Here is a 24,820-nt window from a genome sequence, read left to right as displayed (position 1 = left end):
ATGACAACAAAGAGTTAAACTTTTAAATAAATACAAAATTGCGCCTAAGAAAAAGCAAAATGAGAAGTGGACTGAGCAGAGTAAAAAGACGCAGCATATGAATACACGTCTGTGCAATCAGACCAGGATGACGTCACGGCGCACGATACACAGGACACAAGGGCCAGGCATCTCTGGGAGGCGCTGAAAGACTACATCTCCCACAATTCCCCGCACGCCCTCCTTTTGATTGTTCCCGTTGCCCTGGTAACACAGACAAGATGGCGGTGTGCGGCTGATCTGTTAGAAGTGAGGAGCGCAGTGGCTGGATGAAGGGGCTGCGGACTTTGTGACGTCATCCATTCTACACCGCCTTTCAGGTATGTGACGTCACAGTGTTCTTGGTGCCATTATTGTGACGCTGCGTGTTCTAGGTACGGGCAAATTGTATCCACATATGTGTTTATAGTGCTGACCTGCTACATAGCTCATCATTAGCACTGGTGGAGCCGGGCTGTACTGCGATCGGGTGACAGAACTGCTGCAAGGGGTCTTGTATCCGGTGCGTCTAAGTATTGTCCTGTACCGTGAGCTGAGGGCTCTATATCATATATACACGGTGCCAGGTACACCCCCAGAGCTGAGGCTCTATATCATATATACACGGTGCCAGGTACACCCCCAGAGCTGAGGGCTCTATATCATATATACACGGTGCCAGGTACACCCCCAGAGCTGAGGGCTCTATATCATATATACACGGTGCCAGGTACACCCCCAGAGCTGAGGGCTGTATATCATATATACACGGTGCCAGGTACACCCCCAGAGCTGAGGCTCTATATCATATATACACGGTGCCAGGTACACCCCCAGAGCTGAGGCTCTATATCATATATACACGGTGCCAGGTACACCCCCAGAGCTGAGGCTCTATATCATATATACACGGTGCCAGGTACACCCCCAGAGCTGAGGGCTCTATATCATATATACACGGTGCCAGGTACACCCCCAGAGCTGAGGCTCTATATCATATATACACGGTGCCAGGTACACCCCCAGAGCTGAGGGCTCTATATCATATATACACGGTGCCAGGTACACCCCCAGAGCTGAGGCTCTATATCATATATACACGGTGCCAGGTACACCCCCAGAGCTGAGGCTCTATATCATATATACACGGTGCCAGGTACACCCCCAGAGCTGAGGCTCTATATCATATATACACGGTGCCAGGTACACCCCCAGAGCTGAGGCTCTATATCATATATACACAGTGCCAGGTACACCCCGAGAGCCGAGGGCTCTATATCATATATACAGAGTGCCAGGTACACCCCCAGAGCTGAGGGCTCTATATCATATATACACGGTGCCAGGTGCACCCCCAGAGCTGAGGCTCTATATCATATATACACGGTGCCAGGTACACCCCCAGAGCTGAGGGCTCTATATTATATATACCCAGTGCCAGGTACACCCCCAGAGCTGAGGGCTCTATATCATATATACACGGTGCCAGGTACACCCCCAGAGCTGAGGGCTGTATATCATATATACACAGTGCCAGGTACACCCCCAGAGCTGAGGGCTCTATATTATATATACCCAGTGCCAGGTACACCCCCAGAGCTGAGGGCTCTATATCATATATACACAGTGCCAGGTACACCCCCAGAGCCGAGGGCTCTATATCATATATACAGAGTGCCAGGTACACCCCCAGAGCTGAGGGCTGTATATCATATATACACAGTGCCAGGTACACCCCCAGAGCTGAGGGCTCTATATCATATATACACGGTGCCAGGTACACCCCCAGAGCTAAGGGCTCTATATTATATATACACGGTGCCAGGTACACCCCCAGAGCTGAGGGCTCTATATCATATATACACGGTGCCAGGTACACCCCCAGAGCTGAGGGCTGTATATCATATATACACGGTGCCAGGTACACCCCCAGAGCTGAGGGCTGTATATCATATATACACAGTGCCAGGTACACCCCCAGAGCTGAGGGCTGTATATCATATATACACAGTGCCACGTACACCCCCAGAGCTGAGGGCTGTATATCATATATACACGGTGCCAGGTACACCCCCAGAGCTGAGGGCTGTATATCATATATACACAGTGCCAGGTACACCCCCAGAGCTGAGGGCTCTATATCATATATACACGGTGCCAGGTACACCCCCAGAGCTGAGGGCTCTATAACATATATACACGGTGCCAGGTACAACCCCAGAGCTGAGGGCTCTATATCATATATACACGGTTCCCGGTACACCCCCAGAGCTGAGGGCTGTATATCATATATACACGGTGCCAGGTACACCCCCAGAGCTGAGGGCTCTATATCATATATACACGGTGCCAGGTACACCCCCAGAGCTGAGGGCTCTATATCATATATACACGGTGCCAGGTACACCCCCAGAGCCGAGGGCTGTATATCATATATACACAGTGCCAGGTACACCCCCAGAGCCGAGGGCTCTATATCATATATACACGGTGCCCGGTACACCCCCAAAGCTGAGGGCTGTATATCATATATACACAGTGCCAGGTACACCCCCAGAGCTGAGGGCTCTATATCATATATACACGGTGCCCGGTACACCCCCAGAGCTGAGGGCTGTATATCATATATACACAGTGCCAGGTACACCCCCAGAGCCGAGGGCTCTATATCATATATACACGGTGCCCGGTACACCCCCAAAGCTGAGGGCTGTATATCATATATACACAGTGCCAGGTACACCCCCAGAGCCGAGGGCTCTATATCATATATACACGGTGCCCGGTACACCCCCAGAGCTGAGGGCTGTATATCATATATACACGGTGCCAGGTACACCCCCAGAGCCGAGGGCTCTATATCATATATACACGGTGCCCGGTACACCCCCAGAGCTGAGGGCTCTATATCATATATACACAGTGCCAGGTACACCCCCAGAGCTGAGGGCTCTATATCATATATACCCAGTGCCAGGTACACCCCCAGAGCTGAGGGCTGTATATTATATATACACGGTGCCAGGTACACCCCCAGAGCTGAGGGCTGTATATTATATATACACAGTGCCAGGTACACCCCCAGAGCTGAGGGCTCTATATCATATATACACGGTGCCAGGTACACCCCCAGAGCTGAGGCTCTATATCATATATACACGGTGCCAGGTACACCCCCAGAGCTGAGGCTCTATATCATATATACACGGTGCCAGGTACACCCCCAGAGCTGAGGCTCTATATCATATATACACGGTGCCAGGTACACCCCCAGAGCTGAGGGCTCTATATCATATATACACGGTGCCAGGTACACCCCCAGAGCTGAGGGCTCTATCATATATACACGGTGCCAGGTACACCCCCAGAGCCGAGGGCTCTATATCATATATACACGGTGCCCGGTACACCCCCAGAGCTGAGGGCTGTATATCATATATACACGGTGCCAGGTACACCCCCAGAGCTGAGGGCTGTATATCATATATACACAGTGCCAGGTACACCCCCAGAGCTGAGGCTCTATATTATATATACACGGTGCCAGGTACACCCCCAGAGCTGAGGGCTGTATATCATATATACACAGTGCCAGGTACACCCCCAGAGCTGAGGCTCTATATTATATATACACAGTGCCAGGTACACCCCCAGAGCTGAGGGCTCTATATTATATATACACAGTGCCAGGTGCACCCCCAGAGCCGAGGGCTCTATATCATATATACACGGTGCCAGGTACACCCCCAGAGCTGAGGCTCTATATCATATATACACGGTGCCAGGTACACCCCCAGAGCTGAGGGCTCTATATTATATATACCCAGTGCCAGGTACACCCCCAGAGCTGAGGGCTCTATATCATATATACACGGTGCCAGGTACACCCCCAGAGCTGAGGGCTGTATATCATATATACACAGTGCCAGGTACACCCCCAGAGCTGAGGGCTCTATATTATATATACCCAGTGCCAGGTACACCCCCAGAGGTGAGGGCTCTATATCATATATACACAGTGCCAGGTACACCCCCAGAGCCGAGGGCTCTATATCATATATACAGAGTGCCAGGTACACCCCCAGAGCTGAGGGCTGTATATCATATATACACAGTGCCAGGTACACCCCCAGAGCTGAGGGCTCTATATCATATATACACGGTGCCAGGTACACCCCCAGAGCTGAGGGCTCTATATTATATATACACGGTGCCAGGTACACCCCCAGAGCTGAGGGCTCTATATCATATATACACGGTGCCAGGTACACCCCCAGAGCTGAGGGCTTTATATCATATATACACGGTGCCAGGTACACCCCCAGAGCTGAGGGCTGTATATCATATATACACAGTGCCAGGTACACCCCCAGAGCTGAGGGCTGTATATCATATATACACAGTGCCAGGTACACCCCCAGAGCTGAGGGCTGTATATCATATATACACGGTGCCAGGTACACCCCCAGAGCTGAGGGCTGTATATCATATATACACAGTGCCAGGTACACCCCCAGAACTGAGGGCTCTATATCATATATACACGGTGCCAGGTACACCCCCAGAGCTGAGGGCTCTATATCATATATACACGGTGCCAGGTACAACCCCAGAGCTGAGGGCTCTATATCATATATACACGGTGCCCGGAACACCCCCAGAGCTGAGGGCTGTATATCATATATACACGGTGCCAGGTACACCCCCAGAGCTGAGGGCTCTATATCATATATACACGGTGCCAGGTACAACCCCAGAGCTGAGGGCTCTATATCATATATACACGGTGCCTGGTACACCCCCAGAGCTGAGGGCTGTATATCATATATACACAGTGCCAGGTACACCCCCAGAGCCGAGGGCTCTATATCATATATACACGGTGCCCGGTACACCCCCAAAGCTGAGGGCTGTATATCATATATACACAGTGCCAGGTACACCCCCAGAGCCGAGGGCTCTATATCATATATACACGGTGCCCGGTACACCCCCAGAGCTGAGGGCTGTATATCATATATACACGGTGCCAGGTACACCCCCAGAGCCGAGGGCTCTATATCATATATACACGGTGCCCGGTACACCCCCAAAGCTGAGGGCTGTATATCATATATACACAGTGCCAGGTACACCCCCAGAGCTGAGGGCTGTATATTATATATACACGGTGCCAGGTACACCCCCAGAGCTGAGGGCTCTATATCATATATACACGGTGCCAGGTACAACCCCAGAGCTGAGGGCTCTATATCATATATACACGGTGCCCGGTACACCCCCAGAGCTGAGGGCTGTATATCATATATACACGGTGCCAGGTACACCCCCAGAGCCGAGGGCTCTATATCATATATACACGGTGCCCGGTACACCCCCAAAGCTGAGGGCTGTATATCATATATACACAGTGCCAGGTACACCCCCAGAGCTGAGGGCTGTATATCATATATACACGGTGCCAGGTACACCCCCAGAGCTGAGGGCTGTATATTATATATACACGGTGCCAGGTACACCCCCAGAGCTGAGGGCTCTATATCATATATACACAGTGCCAGGTACACCCCCAGAGCTGAGGGCTCTATATCATATATACACGGTGCCAGGTACACCCCCAGAGCTGAGGGCTGTATATCATATATACACGGTGCGAGGTACACCCCCAGAGCTGAGGGCTCTATATTATATATACAGAGTGCCAGGTACACCCCCAGAGCTGAGGGCTCTATATCATATATACACGGTGCCAGGTACACCCCCAGAGCTGAGGGCTCTATATTATATATACACGGTGCCAGGTACACCCCCAGAGCTGAGGGCTGTATTATATATACACGGTGCCAGGTACACCCCCAGAGCTGAGGGCTCTATATCATATATACCCAGTGCCAGGTACACCCCCAGAGCTGAGGGCTCTATATTATATATACACAGTGCCAGGTACACCCCCAGAGCTGAGGGCTCTATATCATATATACACAGTGCCAGGTACACCCCCAGAGCTGAGGGCTCTATATCATATATACACGGTGCCAGGTACACCCCCAGAGCTGAGGGCTCTATATCATATATACACGGTGCCAGGTACACCCCCAGAGCTGAGGGCTGTATATCATATATACACGGTGCCAGGTACACCCCCAGAGCTGAGGGCTCTATATTATATATACACGGTGCCAGGTACACCCCCAGAGCTGAGGGCTCTATATCATATATACCCAGTGCCAGGTACACCCCCAGAGCTGAGGGCTCTATATTATATATACACAGTGCCAGGTACACCCCCAGAGCTGAGGGCTCTATATCATATATACACGGTGCCAGGTACACCCCCAGAGCTGAGGGCTCTATATCATATATACACAGTGCCAGGTACACCCCCAGAGCTGAGGGCTCTATATCATATATACACGGTGCCAGGTACACCCCCAGAGCTGAGGGCTGTATATTATATATACACGGTGCCAGGTACACCCCCAGAGCTGAGGGCTCTATATCATATATACACGGTGCCAGGTACACCCCCAGAGCTGAGGGCTCTATATCATATATACACGGTGCCAGGTACACCCCCAGAGCTGAGGGCTGTATATCATATACACGGTGCCAGGTACACCCCCAGAGCTGAGGGCTCTATATTATATATACACAGTGCCAGGTACACCCCCAGAGCTGAGGGCTCTATATTATATATGCACAGTGCCAGGTACACCCCCAGAGCTGAGGGCTGTATTATATATACACGGTGCCAGGTACACCCCCAGAGCTGAGGGCTCTATATCATATATACCCAGTGCCAGGTACACCCCCAGAGCTGAGGGCTCTATATCATATATACACGGTGCCAGGTACACCCCCAGAGCTGAGGGCTCTATATCATATATACACGGTGCCAGGTACACCCCCAGAGCTGAGGGCTGTATATTATATATACACAGTGCCAGGTACACCCCCAGAGCTGAGGGCTGTATATTATATATACACGGTGCCAGGTACACCCCCAGAGCTGAGGGCTCTATATCATATATACACGGTGCCAGGTACACCCCCAGAGCTGAGGGCTGTATATTTTATATACACAGTGCCAGGTACACCCCCAGAGCTGAGGGCTCTATATCATATATACACGGTGCCAGGTACACCCCCAGAGCTGAGGGCTCTATATTATATATACACAGTGCCAGGTACACCCCCAGAGCTGAGGGCTCTATATTATATATGCACAGTGCCAGGTACACCCCCAGAGCTGAGGGCTCTATATCATATATACACGGTGCCAGGTACACCCCCAGAGCTGAGGGCTCTATATTATATATACACAGTGCCAGGTACACCCCCAGAGCTGAGGGCTGTATTATATATACACGGTGCCAGGTACACCCCCAGAGCTGAGGGCTCTATATCATATATACCCAGTGCCAGGTACACCCCCAGAGCTGAGGGCTCTATATCATATATACACGGTGCCAGGTACACCCCCAGAGCTGAGGGCTCTATATTATATATACACGGTGCCAGGTACACCCCCAGAGCTGAGGGCTGTATTATATATACACGGTGCCAGGTACACCCCCAGAGCTGAGGGCTCTATATCATATATACCCAGTGCCAGGTACACCCCCAGAGCTGAGGGCTGTATATTATATATACACAGTGCCAGGTACACCCCCAGAGCTGAGGGCTCTATATCATATATACACGGTGCCAGGTACACCCCCAGAGCTGAGGGCTCTATATCATATATACACAGTGCCAGGTACACCCCCAGAGCCGAGGGCTCTATATCATATATACACGGTGCCAGGTACACCCCCAGAGCTGAGGCTCTATATTATATATACACGGTGCCAGGTACACCCCCAGAGCTGAGGGCTCTATATTATATATACACAGTGCCAGGTACACCCCCAGAGCTAAGGGCTCTATATCATATATACCCAGTGCCAGGTACACCCCCAGAGCTGAGGGCTCTATATTATATATACAGAGTGCCAGGTGCACCCCCAGAGCTGAGGGCTCTATATTATATATACAGAGTGCCAGGTACACCCCCAGAGCAGAGGGCTCTATATCATATATACACAGTGCCAGGTACACCCCCAGAGCTGAGGGCTCTATATCATATATACCCAGTGCCAGGTACACCCCCAGAGCTGAGGGCTGTATATTATATATACACAGTGCCAGGTACACCCCCAGAGCTGAGGGCTGTATATTATATATACACAGTGCCAGGTACACCCCCAGAGCTGAGGGCTGTATATTATATATACACAGTGCCAGGTACACCCCCAGAGCTGAGGGCTCTATATCATATATACCCAGTGCCAGGTACACCCCCAGAGCTGAGGGCTGTATATTATATATTCACGGTGCCAGGTACACCCCCAGAGCTGAGGGCTCTATATTATATATACACAGTGCCAGGTACACCCCCAGAGCTAAGGGCTCTATATTATATATACAGAGTGCCAGGTACACCCCCAGAGCTGAGGGCTCTATATCATATATACACAGTGCCAGGTACACCCCCAGAGCTGAGGGCTCTATATCATATATACCCAGTGCCAGGTACACCCCCAGAGCTGAGGGCTGTATATTATATATACACGGTGCCAGGTACACCCCCAGAGCTGAGGGCTGTATATTATATATACACAGTGCCAGGTACACCCCCAGAGCTGAGGGCTGTATATTATATATACACAGTGCCAGGTACACCCCCAGAGCTGAGGGCTGTATATCATATATACACGGTGCCAGGTACACCACCAGAGCTGAGGGCTCTATATCATATATACACAGTGCCAGGTACACCCCCAGAGCTGAGGCTCTATATTATATATACACGGTGCCAGGTACACCCCCAGGGCTAAGGGCTCTATATTATATATACACAGTGCCAGGTACACCCCCAGAGCTGAGGGCTGTATATCATATATACACAGTGCCAGGTACAACACCAGAGCTGAGGGCTCTATATCATATATACACAGTGCCAGGTACACCCCCAGAGCTGAGGCTCTATATTATATATACACAGTGCCAGGTACACCCCCAGAGCTGAGGCTCTATATTATATATACACGGTGCCAGGTACACCCCCAGAACTGAGGGCTCTATATTATATATACACAGTGCCAGGTACACCCCCAGAGCTGAGGGCTGTATATTATATATACACAGTGCCAGGTACACCCCCAGAGCTGAGGCTCTATATTATATATACACGGTGCCAGGTACACCCCCAGAGCTGAGGCTCTATATTATATATACACAGTGCCAGGTACACCCCCAGAGCTGAGGCTCTATATTATATATACACGGTGCCAGGTACACCCCCAGAGCTGAGGCTCTATATTATATATACACGGTGCCAGGTACACCCCCAGAGCTAAGGGCTCTATATCATATATACCCAGTGCCAGGTACACCCCCAGAGCTGAGGGCTGTATATTATATATACAGAGTGCCAGGTACACCCCCAGAGCTGAGGGCTCTATATCATATATACACAGTGCCAGGTACACCCCCAGAGCTGAGGGCTCTATATCATATATACCCAGTGCCAGGTACACCCCCAGAGCTGAGGGCTCTATATTATATATACACAGTGCCAGGTACACCCCCAGAGCTGAGGGCTCTATATTATATATACACGGTGCCAGGTACACCCCCAGAGGTGAGGGCTCTATATTATATATACACAGTGCCAGGTACACCCCCAGAGCTGAGGGCTCTATATTATATATACACAGAGCCAGGTACACCCCCAGAGCTGAGGGCTCTATATTATATATACACGGTGCCAGGTACACCCCCAGAGCTGAGGGCTGTATATCATATATACACGGTGCCAGGTACAACCCCAGAGCTGAGGGCTCTATATTATATATACACAGTGCCAGGTACACCCCCAGAGCTGAGGGCTGTATATTATATATACACAGTGCCAGGTACACCCCCAGAGCTGAGGGCTCTATATTATATATACACAGTGCCAGGTACACCCCCAGAGCTGAGGGCTCTATATTATATATACACAGAGCCAGGTACACCCCCAGAGCTGAGGCTCTATATTATATCTACACGGTGCCAGGTACACCCCCAGGGCTAAGGGCTCTATATTATATATACACAGTGCCAGGTACACCCCCAGAGCTGAGGGCTGTATATCATATATACACGGTGCCAGGTACACCCCCAGAGCTGAGGGCTCTATATTATATATACACAGTGCCAGGTACACCCCCAGAGCTGAGGGCTCTATATTATATATACAGAGTGCCAGGTACACCCCCAGAGCTGAGGGCTGTATATCATATATACACAGTGCCAGGTACACCCCCAGAGCTGAGGGCTGTATATTATATATACACGGTGCCAGGTACACCCCCAGAGCTGAGGGCTCTATATTATATATACACAGTGCCAGGTACACCCCCAGAGCTGAGGGCTCTATATTATATATACAGAGTGCCAGGTACACCCCCAGAGCTGAGGGCTCTATATCATATATACCCAGTGCCAGGTACACCCCCAGAGCTGAGGGCTGTATATTATATTTACACAGTGCCAGGTACACCCCTAGAGCTGAGGCTCTATATTATATATACACGGTGCCAGGTACACCCCCAGAGCTAAGGGCTCTATATCATATATACCCAGTGCCAGGTACACCCCCAGAGCTGAGGGCTCTATATTATATATACAGAGTGCCAGGTACACCCCCAGAGCTGAGGGCTCTATATTATATATACACGGTGCCAGGTACACCCCCAGAGCTGAGGGCTCTATATTATATATACACAGTGCCAGGTTCACCCCCAGAGCTGAGGCTCTATATCATATATACCCAGTGCCAGGTACACCCCCAGAGCTGAGGGCTGTATATTATATATACACAGTGCCAGGTACACCCCCAGAGCTGAGGGCTGTATATTATATATACACAGTGCCAGGTACACCCCCAGAGCTGAGGGCTGTATTATATATACACGGTGCCAGGTACACCCCCAGAGCTGAGGCTCTATATTATATATACACGGTGCCAGGTACACCCCCAGAGCTGAGGCTCTATATTATATATACACGGTGCCAGGTACACCCCCAGAGCTGAGGCTCTATATTATATATACACAGTGCCAGGTACACCCCCAGAGCTGAGGGCTCTATCATATATACACGGTGCCAGGTACACCCCCAGAGCTGAGGGCTGTATATTATATATACACAGTGCCAGGTACACCCCCAGAGCTGAGGGCTCTATATCATATATACACAATGCCAGGTACACCCCCAGAGCTGAGGGCTGTATATTATATATACACAGTGCCAGGTACACCCCCAGAGCTGAGGGCTCTATATTATATATACACGGTGCCAGGTACAGCCCCAGAGCTGAGGGCTCTATATTATATATACACAGTGCCAGGTACACCCCCAGAGCTGAGGGCTCTATATCATATATACACAGTGCCAGGTACACCCCCAGAGCTGTGGGCTCTATATTATATATACAGGGTGCCAGGTACACCCCCAGAGCTGAGGGCTGTATATTATATATACACAGTGCCAGGTACACCCCCAGAGCTGAGGGCTCTATATCATATATACACAGTGTCATGTACACCCCCAGAGCTGAGGGCTCTATATCATATATACCCAGTGCCAGGTACACCCCCAGAGCTGAGGGCTCTATATTATATATACACAGTGCCAGGTACACCCCCAGAGCTGAGGGCTCTATATCATATTTACACGGTGCCAGGTACACCCCCAGAGCTGAGGGCTCTATATTATATATACACAGTGCCAGGTACACCCCCAGAGCTGAGGGCTGTATTATATATACACGGTGCCAGGTACACCCCCAGAGCTGAGGGCTCTATATCATATATACCCAGTGCCAGGTACACCCCCAGAGCTGAGGGCTCTATATCATATATACACGGTGCCAGGTACACCCCCAGAGCTGAGGGCTCTATATTATATATACACAGTGCCAGGTACACCCCCAGAGCTGAGGGCTCTATTTCATATATACACGGTGCCAGGTACACCCCCAGAGCTGAGGGCTCTATATCATATATACACGGTGCCAGGTACACCCCCAGAGCTGAGGGCTCTATATTATATATACACGGTGCCAGGTACACCCCCAGAGCTGAGGGCTCTATATCATATATACCCAGTGCCAGGTACACCCCCAGAGCTGAGGGCTCTATATTATATATACACAGTGCCAGGTACACCCCCAGAGCTGAGGGCTCTATATCATATATACACGGTGCCAGGTACACCCCCAGAGCTGAGGGCTCTATATCATATATACACAGTGCCAGGTACACCCCCAGAGCTGAGGGCTCTATATCATATATACCCAGTGCCAGGTACACGCCCAGAGCTGAGGGCTCTATATTATAAATACACAGAGCCAGGTACACCCACAGAGCTGAGGGCTCTCTATTATACTAGCTATTGAACCCGTTCTACGCCCGGGTGGCAAGCATTTATATTGGTATATGGTCTCCATCCTGGTATGTTCTGCTTCCATCCTGCGCCCTATTCCTGTCATGTGGTACTACCATCTTGCGCCCCCATCCTGTCATATGCTGCTCCCATCCTGCGTCCCCTTCCTGTCATGTGCAGCCCCTATCCTGCGCCCTCATCTTGTTTTGTGCGCCTCCATCTTGTCATGTGCTACTCTCTTCCTGTGCCCTTATCCTGTCATGTGCTCCCATCCTGCTCCCCCATTTTGGTGTGAGCTGCCCCCATTCTGGTATGTGCTACTCCAATTCTGCGCCCCATCCTGTCAGGTGGTGTTCTCATTCTGCCTCCCCATCCTGTCACGTGCTGCTCCCATCCTGCGCCGCCATCCTGTCATGTGCTGCTCCCATCCTGTGCCCCTATTCTGTCATGTGCAGTAAGAAGTCACTGGCTTGCTGCGCTGACGTATTTTTCTATATATATTCAGTAGAAAGTGTCTGGATTGCTCCCCTGACGTATTTTATATATATATATATATATATAGATTCAGTATATAAAAATGGCGCCGGAAAGCGCCGACTGCGCAGGTTACGAATCCGGCGCCACAATCCTCATCTCCGGATGCGTAACTTACAAAATGGCGAAATGAAGTGCGCTATACGCATGCGCCATTTCCGACGGAGGATTCTTGTCCCGGCCTCCGTCCCAAAGAGACCCCACGGCAATACCGGATAGGTACCGTATACACTCGAGTATAAGCCGACCTGAGTATAAGCCGAGACCCCTAATTTTGCCACTAAAAAAGGGAAAACTTATTGACTCGAGTATAAGCCTAGGGTGGGAAATGCAGCAGCTACTGGTAAATTTCAAAAATGAAAATAGATACCAATAAAAGTGAAATTGATTGAGACATCAGTAGGTTAAATGTTTTTGAATATCCATATTGAATCAGGAGCCCCATAAGTTGCTCCATACAAAATACGCCCCATATAATGCTGCACAAATGTTAATAATGGCCCCATAAGATGCTCCATATTAAATATGCCCCATATAATGCTGCACACATAAGATGCTTCATAGAATAATATGCCCCATATGCTGTTCCATAAAGGTTGATGGCCCCATAATATGCTCCATATCATAATATGCCCAATATAATGCTCCATAAAGGTTGATGGCCCTATAAGATGCTCCATAGCATAATATGCCCCATATAATGCTCCATAAAGGTTGATGGCCCCATGAGATACTTCATAGCATAATATGCCCTGTATGCTGCTCCATAAAGGTTGATGGCCCCCATAAGATGCCCCAAAGCATAATATGCCCCTATGCTGCTCCATTAAGGTTGATGGCCCCATAAGATGCTCCATAGCATAATATGCCCCATATAACGCTCCATAATGGTTGATGGCCCCATAAGATGCTCCATAGCATAATATGCCCCATATAATGCTCCATTTAGGTTGATGGCTCCAATAAGACTCTCCATAGCATAATATGCCCCATATAATGCTCCATAAAGGTTGATGACCCCATAAGACTCTCCATAGCATGATATGCACCGTATGCTGCTCCGTGAAGGTTGATGGCCCCATAAGATGCTCCATAGCATAATATGCCCCATATGCTGCTCCATAAAGGTTGATGGCTCCATAATCTGCTCCATAGCATAATATGCCCCATATAATGCTCCATAAAGGTCGATGGCCCCATAAGATGTTCCATAGCATAATATGCACCGTAAGCTGCTGCTGCGATTTAAAAAAAATCTATATATATAATTGTCTAAGGGTTTTTCTGTCTGTCTGTCTGTCTGTCCTGGAAATCCCGCGTCTCTGATTGGTCGAGGCCACCAGGCCTCGACCAATCAGCGTCGGGTACAGCATGGCGACGATGATGTCATAAAGGTTGCCTCGACCAATCAGCGACGGGCACAGTCTGCCGCGAATTCGCCTCGACCAATCAGCGACGGGCACAGTATCGACGTAGATGTCATAATGGTTGCCATGGCAACGATGATGTCATAAAGGTTGCCTCGACCAATCAGCGACGGGCACAGTCTGCCGCGAATTCTGGAATCATCATTGTCCATATACTACGGGGACATGCATATTCTAGAATACCCGATGTATTAGAATCGGGCCACAGTCTAGTAAATAAATAAATGACATACCTCATCGCTAGAGGAGAGGTGCTGGGGTCCTGAGCAGGATGGGACACCGGTGCACTATGGGGCGAGGTGCCAGTGTCGCCTACTGCTCAGGCCCCTGGCACTTGCGATTTTCATCTGTTCCCGTTCCACCGCCACGCGCCGCTGTGTCTTCTGGGTCCTCTCGCTGTGAATGTTCAGTCAGAGGGTGAGCACTAACCACGTCTTCGCGCCCTCTGACTTGAATGTCACAGCCAGAGGACGCGTAGGACAAAGCGATGTGGCGGTGAAACGGGGACAGGTGAATGTAGCTTGGCTCACCCTCCCCCGTCATACTCACCCCTTCCTGGCATGTCCCTGCTTCTCCGTCGGGCCGGCAGCGTCTTCCAGTGCTGAGCAGTCTCATGGTACCGCTCATTAAAGTAATGAATATGCGTCCATGTTCATTACTTTAATGAGCGTTACCGCGTGAACGCTGAACACAGGAAGAGCTGTGGGCGCCGAGAGATCGCGGTATGCGTTCATTGCTTACACATACCGCGATCTCCTTTGCTGTGTCACTCTGTGGGGTCCAGACTACGCAGGCGCGTCGCGCTTGTGCAGTCTATAAAGGCTTTAGACAGAGTGATGCTCCCAGCGTTATATTATAGATGTGCACAGTGCCAGGTACACCCACACATCTGTCCAGATATTGATCTAGTGTGAACTCTATCCTGTCTGTCCTGGGTGCACTTGTCCTTGTAATTGTCCTGCTCCACCACGTCTGCAAATTCCTTGCTTGTCCGCACCTGCCGCTCTGCACCTGTACCACACCTGAGGCTCCTTGTCTGAACTGAGTTTTACCTGTCTCTATCCCAGTCCATCCTGAAACTGTTCCTGTCCATCCAGTCTAAACTGACTCCTACCTCTGCCAGTGTATCAGCCGTGCCCGCTCTCCTGTCTGCCAGTGTATCAGCCAGGCCCTCCTACCTATCTGTGTATTAGCCATGTCCGCCTGCAGAGACCTGCCTGTACACTAGCCGGGTCTGCCTGTACATCACCTGTGTCCTTATGAATTCCAGCTGTGGCTGCCAGTTCTCGCCTGTCTTTGCATCAGCCGAGCCAGACAGTGTATCTGCAGTACTTGCCTGCGCCTGTGGTTACAGTGTTCTGTCCCATTGGGGATCAGCCGCTACTGCCATACGATGCCCTGGAGTGGTACCTGGCAGCTACCTGCCGCACAAGCCTGATCTCACCACTAGAGGCTCCAGCGAACACCAAGGTAGCTGCTTAGTCATGCCCCACCGGGGTAAGTCTGGTCCGTGGCACAGTGGGGCCACAATCCATGCTCGCGCTAACCATACTGGGTGCGAGTGTTACACGGTAGACCAGTGTTTCCCAACTCCGGTCCTCAAGAGCCACCAACAGGTCATGTTTTCAGGATTTCCTTAGTATTGCACAGGTGATGGAATGAATGCCTGTGCAGGTGATGCAGTTATGACCTGGGCAATTCTAAGGAAATACTGAAAACATGACCAGTTGTTGGCTCTTGAGGACCGGAGTTGGGGAACACTGCTGTAGACCTTGGACTCATTTATTGGTCGATTTTATCACTGATCTACCCATGTTGGCAGGTAATAGTGTAATTTTGGTGGTGGTGGGTGGACAGATTCAGTAAAGTGTCAAGACGTTGGTGCAAATTTTCATCAGTGAGATTTTTATTATTATTATACATTTTTATAGTGCCATTTATTCCATGGCGCTTTACATGTGAACGGAGCAAATATAGACAAGTACAATAAACATGAGTAAAACAAGGCACACACAAGTACAGGAGGAGAGAGGACCCTGCCCGCGAGGGCTCACAGTCTACAGGGGATGGGTGAGGATACACTAGGAAGGGGTAGAGCTGGTCATGTGGCGGTTCAGTAGACTGGGGATCACTGCAGGTTGTAGGCTTGTCGGAAGAGGTGGGTCTTCAGGTTCCTTTTGAAGGTTTCCGTGGTAGGCGAGAGCCTGATGTGTTGGGGTAGAGAGTTCCAGAGTATAGGGGAAGCACGGGAGAAGTCTTGGATGCGGTTGTGGGAGGAAGAGATGAGAGAGGAGTAGAGAAGGAGATCATGAGACGATCGAAGGTTGCGTGTAGGTAGGTACCGGGGGACCGTGTCACAGATGTATGGGGGAGTCAGGTTGTGAATGGCTTTGTATGTCATTGTTAGTGTTTTGAACTGGAGCCTCTGGGCAATAGGAAGCCAATAGGAAGGGCCTGGCAGAGAGAAGAGGCTGGGGAGTAACGGACAGACAAGTGGATTAGTCTGGCAGCAGAGTTTAGGATGGATTGGAGTGGTGCCAGAGTGCTAGAGGGGAGGCCAGAGAGTAGGAGGCTGCAGTAGTCGAGGCGGGAGATGATAAGGGCATGTACTAGTGTTTTTGTGGTTTCATGGTCAAGGAATGCACGGATCCGGGAAATGTTTTTGAGTTGGAATCGGCAAGAGGAGGCAAGGGCTTGGATATGTGGCTTGAAAGAGAGGGTAGAGTCAAGGATCACCTCGAGGCACCGAGCGTGTGGGGAAAGTGAGCAGCCATTGACATTGGTGGATAGGTCGGTGGAGGGGTAGAGTGAGGTGGGGGAAAGATGATGAATTCTGTTTTGTCCATGTTCAGTTTTAGAAAACAAGCAGAAAAGGATAAAATAGCACACAGACATTGTGGGATTTTGGTAAGTAAGGAAGTGAGCTCCGGTCCACATAGGTAGATCTGCGTGTAATCTGCTTAGAGATGATATGGTAAACCGTGGGATTCTCTGAGCTATCCCAGGCCGAAGGTGTAGATGGAGAAGAGTAGGGGTCCTAGAACTGAGCCTTGGGGAACACCGACAGAGTAGGGATCCTAGAACTGAGCCTTGGGGAACACCGACAGACAGGGGGCGAGATGAGGAGGTGGTGTGGGAGAGGGAGACACTGAATGTCCGGTCTGTTAGACATGATGAGATCCAGGATAGGGCCAAGTCTGTGATGCCAAATGATGAGAGAATCTGTAACAGGAGGGAGTGGTCCTCAGTGTCGAAGGCGGAAGACAGGTCCAGGAGGAGGAGGACAGAGTAGTGTCGCTTGCTCTTGGCAGTTAGTAGGTTATTGGTCACTTTAGTTAGGGCAGTTTCAGTTGAGTGATGTGGTCGGAAGCCAGATTGTAACCGGTCAAAGAGGGAGCAGGAGGAGAGGTGGGAGGACAGTTCAAGATGCATATGCTGTTCCAGTAGTTTTGAGGCATAAGGGAGAAGGGATATCGGGCGATAGCTGGACACAGAGGATGGGTCGAGGGAGGGTTTTTTGAGGATAGGTGTGATTGATGCGTGTTTGAAGTATGAGGGGAAGACACCATTTGTAAGTGAAAGGTTGAAGAGTTGTGTTAGGGTTGGGATGAAGACTTTTGCGAGGTTAGGGATGAGGTGGGACGGGAGCGGGTCAAGCGTGCAAGTGGTGAGATGTGATCTTGACAGAAGGATGGAGAGCTGATCGTCTGTTATGGTGGAGAAGCTGGCTTTAGAACAGGGCTGAGAAGTCAAGAGGAGGGGCATTGGGGGCTGCGGGCCAAAGCTTTGTCTGATGTTATCGATCTTCTGCTTAAAGAAAGGCAAATTCTTCAGCAGAAATGAGAAGGGAGGGAGGAGATGCTGGGGAACGGAGTAGAGAATTGAAAGTGTTGAAGAGCTGTTTAGGGTTGTGAGTCGGGGAGGATATGAGAGATGAGAAGTAAGTTTGTTTTGCGGCAGTGAGCGTGGACTTGAAGCTGGCGAGGGACTGCTTGTATGCAGTGAAGTGCTCAGCAGAACGTGATCTCTTCCTTCTCCGTTCAGGGACCCTGGAAGCCCGTCTCAGTTCTTTGGTCAAGCTGGTTAGCCAGGGCTGCCTGTTGATTCTACGAGTTTTGCTATGCATCAGCAGAGTGGCCGAATCGAGTGTTGCTGTTATTGTGGTGTTATAAAAAGTGGCAGCAGCATCTGTGTCATGGAAGGAAGCTATGTCTGTAAGAGGGAGAAGGGACTCAGAGAGTGAGTGTAGATTGAGGTGAGTTTGTGGAGTGGAGGTTGCGCACTAGGAGGGGAGAGGTAAGAAAATGTCAGTAGGTTGTGGTCAGACAGGGGGGAGGGGTGAGTTAGTGAGATTAGTAAGGGAACAGAGGCGGGTGAAAATGAGATTCAATGTGTGGCCATCTTTATGGGTGGCTGCGGATGACCATTGAGTGAGACCAAAGGAGGCAGTGAGCGATAAAATCTTGAGACTTATCGTAGATGAATTTGCGGTAAATAATCGTCATGAGTCTGCTGGTAAGTCCCCGTTTTTTGTGGCGTACAGGTTTCATCCTTTGTTCAGCTCATTTTATAGGAATCGTTCTTCTGGAATACCTGAAGAAGAACAATTTTCATCATCGATTACGTCTGTATGGCAAGGGGTTGTTGATAATTTGAGGACGATGGGGTCAAAATATAAGAGTGTGGCTGATTGGAGACATTTGGTGAGTCTAGACATGTGTGTTTGTGACTTGGAGTGGCTGTCCTCAAGGAACATTAAGTTGAAGGTTCCCTATTGGAAACAGGGTCACAGGTTCATCTTATAAGATTGTGACTGTCTTCAATCCCATAGCATTCCGCCTTGCTTTGCTGCTCACTTTTAGGATCCATAATGTATTTCATAGATCTCTACTCAAAAAAATGGTTTCATCCTCTGTACCATCACTGTTACCGCCATCTCCAGTCACTGTGGATGAAAATTTGGAATTTAAAATAGCCAAGATCGTTGATTCTCGCTTAGTTCATCTGTTGCTTCAGTATCTGGTACACTGGAAGTGATACAGTCCTGAAGAGAGGATGTGGGTGCCAGCATCTGACGTCCATGCGGCCAGGCTGATCTGGTCTTTTTGCATGGCGCCCACTGATAAACCTTGTTCTGAGGTTCCGGAGGACCCTCTTAGAAGGGGGGTTACTGTCATTGGTTTACCGCGACAAAGAGGAGCCAGAAGACCATAGCTTCTGATTTCTCCTACTCCTGCACTGAATAGAAGCACTTCACCTTCTTATTAAACTGTGTAAATTTATTTTGGCAGTGAAGGGGTTAATATGCTTTGTTTAGAGCTCCTATAGAGTTAAGGCTCTCAGCTGTACACTGATAGCCATTCCCATCTCTTACATAAATTAGGCCCTGGCTAGCACCTGTTGTGAGAGCTAGCTTATGCTGCATGGCTGGAGGTTGTTTTTGCTTGTAATAGGAGAAGGCTTTTGGTGAATTTATCTGTGACAGTTGCTAAGTTTTGAGCATGTGATAATTTTCTTTCTTCTTTTACTTTGGTTTTATCCCATCCTCCACTCCCCGTTGCATTTGTCTGTTATATGTGTGAGTATATTTGTATGTTTGGTATTTTTTGTTACCACTGTTCGTATTACCTTGTTAGTCTGGATGGTGTACTACGGTACACTACTAGTCCCCTCTTCCCTGAGTGGGGGAAGTATACAGACTGAGGGCTGGTTCAGGAGCTAAGGCAAGGTACGTGGCCCTGGCGTACACTACTAGTCCCCTCTTCCCTGAGTGGGGGAAGTATACAGACTGAGGGCTGGTTCAGGAGCTAAGGCAAGGTACGTGGCCCTGGCGTATTCACCATCAGAAGTAACCCAAGGAACAGGACGAAATAGAGTGCCCCTAGCCTTAGTGACAGGTAAGGAGCCCCTGGTTTCTGGTCACGCGACAACAGAGTCGTGACAGCTGTGTTGTGATTGGTTGTTATGAGAAACTAAGTCAGTTTTTGCTTTTATTTTCGGTCACTTCCTGTTTGCTACTAATGTTACTTTTCTATAGGCCTTTACTTTTTGCACCGTCCTTCTTGAACCGCCCTGTAATATCAGGATAAGGTGTAAAATATAGTATTGTATAAGGCTAATATGCTGACATAATATTTATATACAGTACAAACCAAAAGTTTGGACACACCTTCTCATTTAAAGATTTTTCTGTATTTTCATGACTATGAAAATTGTAAATTCACACTGAAGGCATCAAAACTATGAATTAACACGTGGAATTATATATTTCACAAAAAGTGTGAAACAACTGAAAATATGTGTTATATTCTAGGTTTTTCAAAGTAGCCACCTTTTGCTTTGATGACTGCTTTGCACACTCTTGGCATTCTCTTGATGAGCTTCAAGAGGTAGTCACCGGGAATGGTCTTCCAACAATCTTGAAGGAGTTCCCAGAGATGCTTAGCACTTGTTGGTCCTTTTGCCTTCACTCTGCGGTCCAGCTCACCCCAAACCATCTCGATTGAGTTCAGGTCTGGTGACTGTGGAGGCCAGCTCATCTGGCGTAGCACCCCATCACTCTCCTTCTTGGTCAAATAGCCCTTACACAGCCTGGAGGAGTGTTTGGGGTCATTGTCCTTTTGAAAAATAAATGATGGTCAAACTAAATGCAAATCGGATGGAATAGCATGCTGCTGCAAGATGCTGTGGTAGCCATGCTGGTTCGGTATACCTTCAATTTTGAATAAATCCCCAACACTGTCACCAGCAAAGCACCCCCACACCATCACACCTCCTCCTCCATGCTTCATGGTGGAAACCAGGCATGTAGAGTCCATCCGTTCACCTTTTCTGCGTCGCACAAAGACACGGTGGTTGGAACCAAAGATCTCAAATTTGGACTCATCAGACCAAAGCACAGATTTCCACTGGTCTAATGTCCATTCCTTGTGTTCTTTAGCCCAAACAAGTCTCTTCTGCTTGTTGCCTGTCCTTAGCAGTGGTTTCCTAGCAGCTATTTTACCATGAAGGCCTGCTGCACAAACTCTCCTCCTAACAGTTGTTGTAGAGATGTGTCTGCTGCTAGAATTCTGTGTGGCATTGACCTGGTCTCTAATCTGAGCTGCTGTTAACCTGCGATTTCTGAGGCTGGTGACTCGGATAAACTTATCCTCAGAAGCAGAGGTGACTCTTGTTCTTCCTTTCCTGGTGTGGTCCTCATGTGAGCCAGTTTCTTTGTAGCACTTGATGGTTTTTGCAACTGCACTTGGGGACACTTTCAAAGTTTTCCCAATTTTTCGGACTGACTGACCTTCATTTCTTCAAGTAATGATGGCCACTCATTTTTCTTTACTTAGCTGCTTTTTTCTTGCCATAATACAAATTCTAACAGTCTATTCAGTAGGACTATCAGCTGTGTATCCACCAGACTTCTGCTTAACACAACTGATGGTCCCAACCCCATTTATAAGGCAAGAAATCCCACTTATTAAACCTGACAGGGCACACCTGTGAAGTGAAAACCATTCCCGGTGTCTTCCTCTTAAAGCTCATCAAGAGAATACCAAGAGTGTGCAAAGCAGTCATCAAAGCAAAAGGTGGCTACTTTGAAGAACCTAGAATATAAAACATATTTTCAGTTGTTTCACACTTTTTTGTTAAGTATATAATTCCACATGTGTTAATTCATAGTTTTGATGCCTTCAGTGTGAATGTACAATTTTCATTGTCATGAAAATATAGAAAAATCTTTAAATGAGAAGGTGTGTCCAAACTTTTGCTCTGTACTGTATATGTGTCATATTATTTCTAGAAAATTTGGTTGACGGATGGTGACAGTGATGAGAGTGATAACATCCTTATGACGAATTTTCTGCTGAGCCCTCTGTCTTATAGTGAGGTAAGTCGCACGCAATAGAAGCTGCTTTTTTTTTTTACGTGTTTAGTACTTAAAATTGAGGTGAATAAAATGTAAGCTGTATGGTAATACTGTATGGCGATGTAGCGTGAAAAATCTGTCATTAGCTTTCATTATATTATATATCTAAAATAAATGTACCATTCAGATGAGCCTGACGTCCTCTGCTGGAGAAATGTGGCTGCCGATATCTTAGCTCTGCCAAAGTGGGCAAGGACGTGCTTGGGTAAATCTGCCCACCAAATTCATAAAAAGTTGTGGTATATGTTATGCCAGAAATGTTACTGTAGTCCCGACTGATGTAAGATTCCTGGTGAGGTGCACCCCAGTGATAAGATGTGTCTTACTCATTCAGTGATGTGGGTTTGTGGTTAAATAATTTGTTGCAGTTTACTTCTGCAAGTCCATCATTTAGATTGATGTATAAAAGGCTGGTCTTAATGAATCGGCCATTTTTCTTTTAACCCCTTCACCCCCGGAGCGTTTTTTGGTTTTGTGTTTTCGTTTTTTGCTCCCCCTCTTCCCAAAGCCATAGCTTCTTTTATTTTTCCTGTAATATGGCCATGTGAGGGTTTGTTTTTTGCGTAACGAGTTGTACTTTGTACTGTGAGGTGAAATTGCAAAAACAGTGCAATCCCATACTTGTTTTTCGTTTGGCTTTTTTTCTAGGTTCACTAAATGCTACAACTGACCTGTTGTTATGATTATCCAGGTGATTACGAGTTCATAGACACCAAACATGTCTAGGTTCTTTTTTTATCTAAGTGGTGACATTTTTTTTTCCAAACTTTGTTAAAAAAAAAAAATTGTGCCATTTTAAAATACCCGTAACGTCTCTATTTTTTGTGAACTGGGGTTCAGGGAGGGCTTATTTTTTGCGTGCAGAGCTGATGTTTTTAATCATACAATTTTGGTGCAGATACGATCATTTAATCTCCTGTTACTGAATTTTAATGCAATGTCACAGCGACCAAAAAAACGTAATTTTGGCGTTTTTACTTTTCCTCGCTACGCTGTTTAGCAATCAGGTTAATACTTTTTTTATTGATAGATCGGGCGATTCTGAACTCGGCGATACCAAATATGTGTATGTTTAATTTTATTTTTATTGTTTTAGTTTGAATGGGGCGAAAGGGGGTGATTTAAACTTTTATATATATAAATATGTATGTTCAGTAAATGCACTCATTACTTGGTCGGCGCTCCTTTTGCTTCCCTCTGCCGACAAGCTTTTTGGAGATGGAAATTTAATTCTCCAGCTGGATTTGGCACCTGTCCACAGTGCCAAAAGTACCAATACCTGGTTTAAAAACAACAGTATCACTGTGCCTGATTGGCAGCAAACTCGTCTGACCTTAACCCCATAGAGAATCTATGAGGTATTGTCAAGAGGAAGATGAGACACCAGACCCAACAACTCAGACGAGCAGAAGGCTGCTATCAAAGCAACCTGGGCTTCTATAACACCTCAGCAGTGAAACAGGCTGATCGCCTCCATGCCTTGCTGCATTGATGCAGTAATTGATGCAAAAAGAGCCCTGACCAAGTATTGAGTGCATTTACTGAACATACATTTCAATAGGCCACCATTTTGGATTTTAAAATCATTTTTCAAGCTGGTGTTATAAGCTATTCTAATTTACTGAGATAATGACTTTTGGGTTTTCATTGACTGTAAGGCATAATCATCAACATTAACAGAAATAAACACTTGAAATAGATCACTCTGTAATGACTCTATATAGTATATGAGTTTCACTTTTTGTATTGAAGAACTGAAATAAATTAACTTTTTGATGATATTCTAATTTTGTGAGATGCACCTGCATTTCATTTACCTTAATAAATTCCTGATAATGAATGTTTTATTAACACACCCAGTAATAGTGACTTTTTGGGGTGATTAATAGCTTTGACAGTTGTCTGTAATCACTATCATGTACGGCCCGGCTCCCATTCTCACTCAGTAGTGTGCCCCTTCCTTGCAGGTCTCTTCCCTCTGCCCTTCAGCTTTGGTCAGGCAGAAAGTAATTGTAGTAAAGAGGATTGGAGCCCCACCAGTGACGGGCACGTTCAGCAGCCATAAGGAGATTATTGTAATGCTTCTTGTAGGAGTTGTCAGATATCATAGATGCTTGCCAAGACATTTCTGTATTAGTGCTTCTACATTGCTTGCTTATACACAATGTCACAGGAGCTTCCACTTAGTATAAAGCCCTTCCTGTAGTTATACTGCTGTATGGCCTTACTTCTTAGTAGTCACAACAGTGCACCCAAACCATAGATTTGGGGTGTCCCGTCAAAGTCACATAAGTGATCCTTCTTTCCCCCAATAGTTACACCATTATGCCTTTTTCTCCCACATCTTCCCATCTGATGTCTTATATTCAATCTTTGCAGGCATACCACCACTTCCTCTAGTAATATAATCAGTGATCTGGTCACATTAGTGATTTAAAGGAAGTCTGTC

At 47.9% G+C, this 24,820-nt stretch overlaps 1 protein-coding gene across 3 annotated transcripts in view; it reads left to right on the top strand.

The window, feature by feature from the left end:
* The first annotated feature begins 218 nt into the window (after positions 1-218).
* The window catches only part of BBS9 (Bardet-Biedl syndrome 9), a 594,435-nt gene continuing 569,833 nt past the window's right edge, over positions 219-24,820 (top strand). For 2 of the 3 annotated variants that reach the window (XM_077269285.1, XM_077269283.1), the window contains exon 1: positions 219-359. The gene's annotated coding sequence lies outside the window, so the exon portion shown is untranslated. Of the gene's footprint in view, positions 360-417; positions 542-24,820 lie in introns of those variants that run through there. The other variant, XM_077269284.1, reaches the window with a different exon arrangement.

This window comes from Ranitomeya variabilis, chromosome 6 (genome assembly GCF_051348905.1).
Source record: "Ranitomeya variabilis isolate aRanVar5 chromosome 6, aRanVar5.hap1, whole genome shotgun sequence".
NCBI lineage: Eukaryota > Metazoa > Chordata > Amphibia > Anura > Dendrobatidae > Ranitomeya > Ranitomeya variabilis.
The sequence above is the reverse complement of the archived record's forward strand: the minus strand, read 5'-3'. Positions and strand labels throughout refer to the sequence as shown.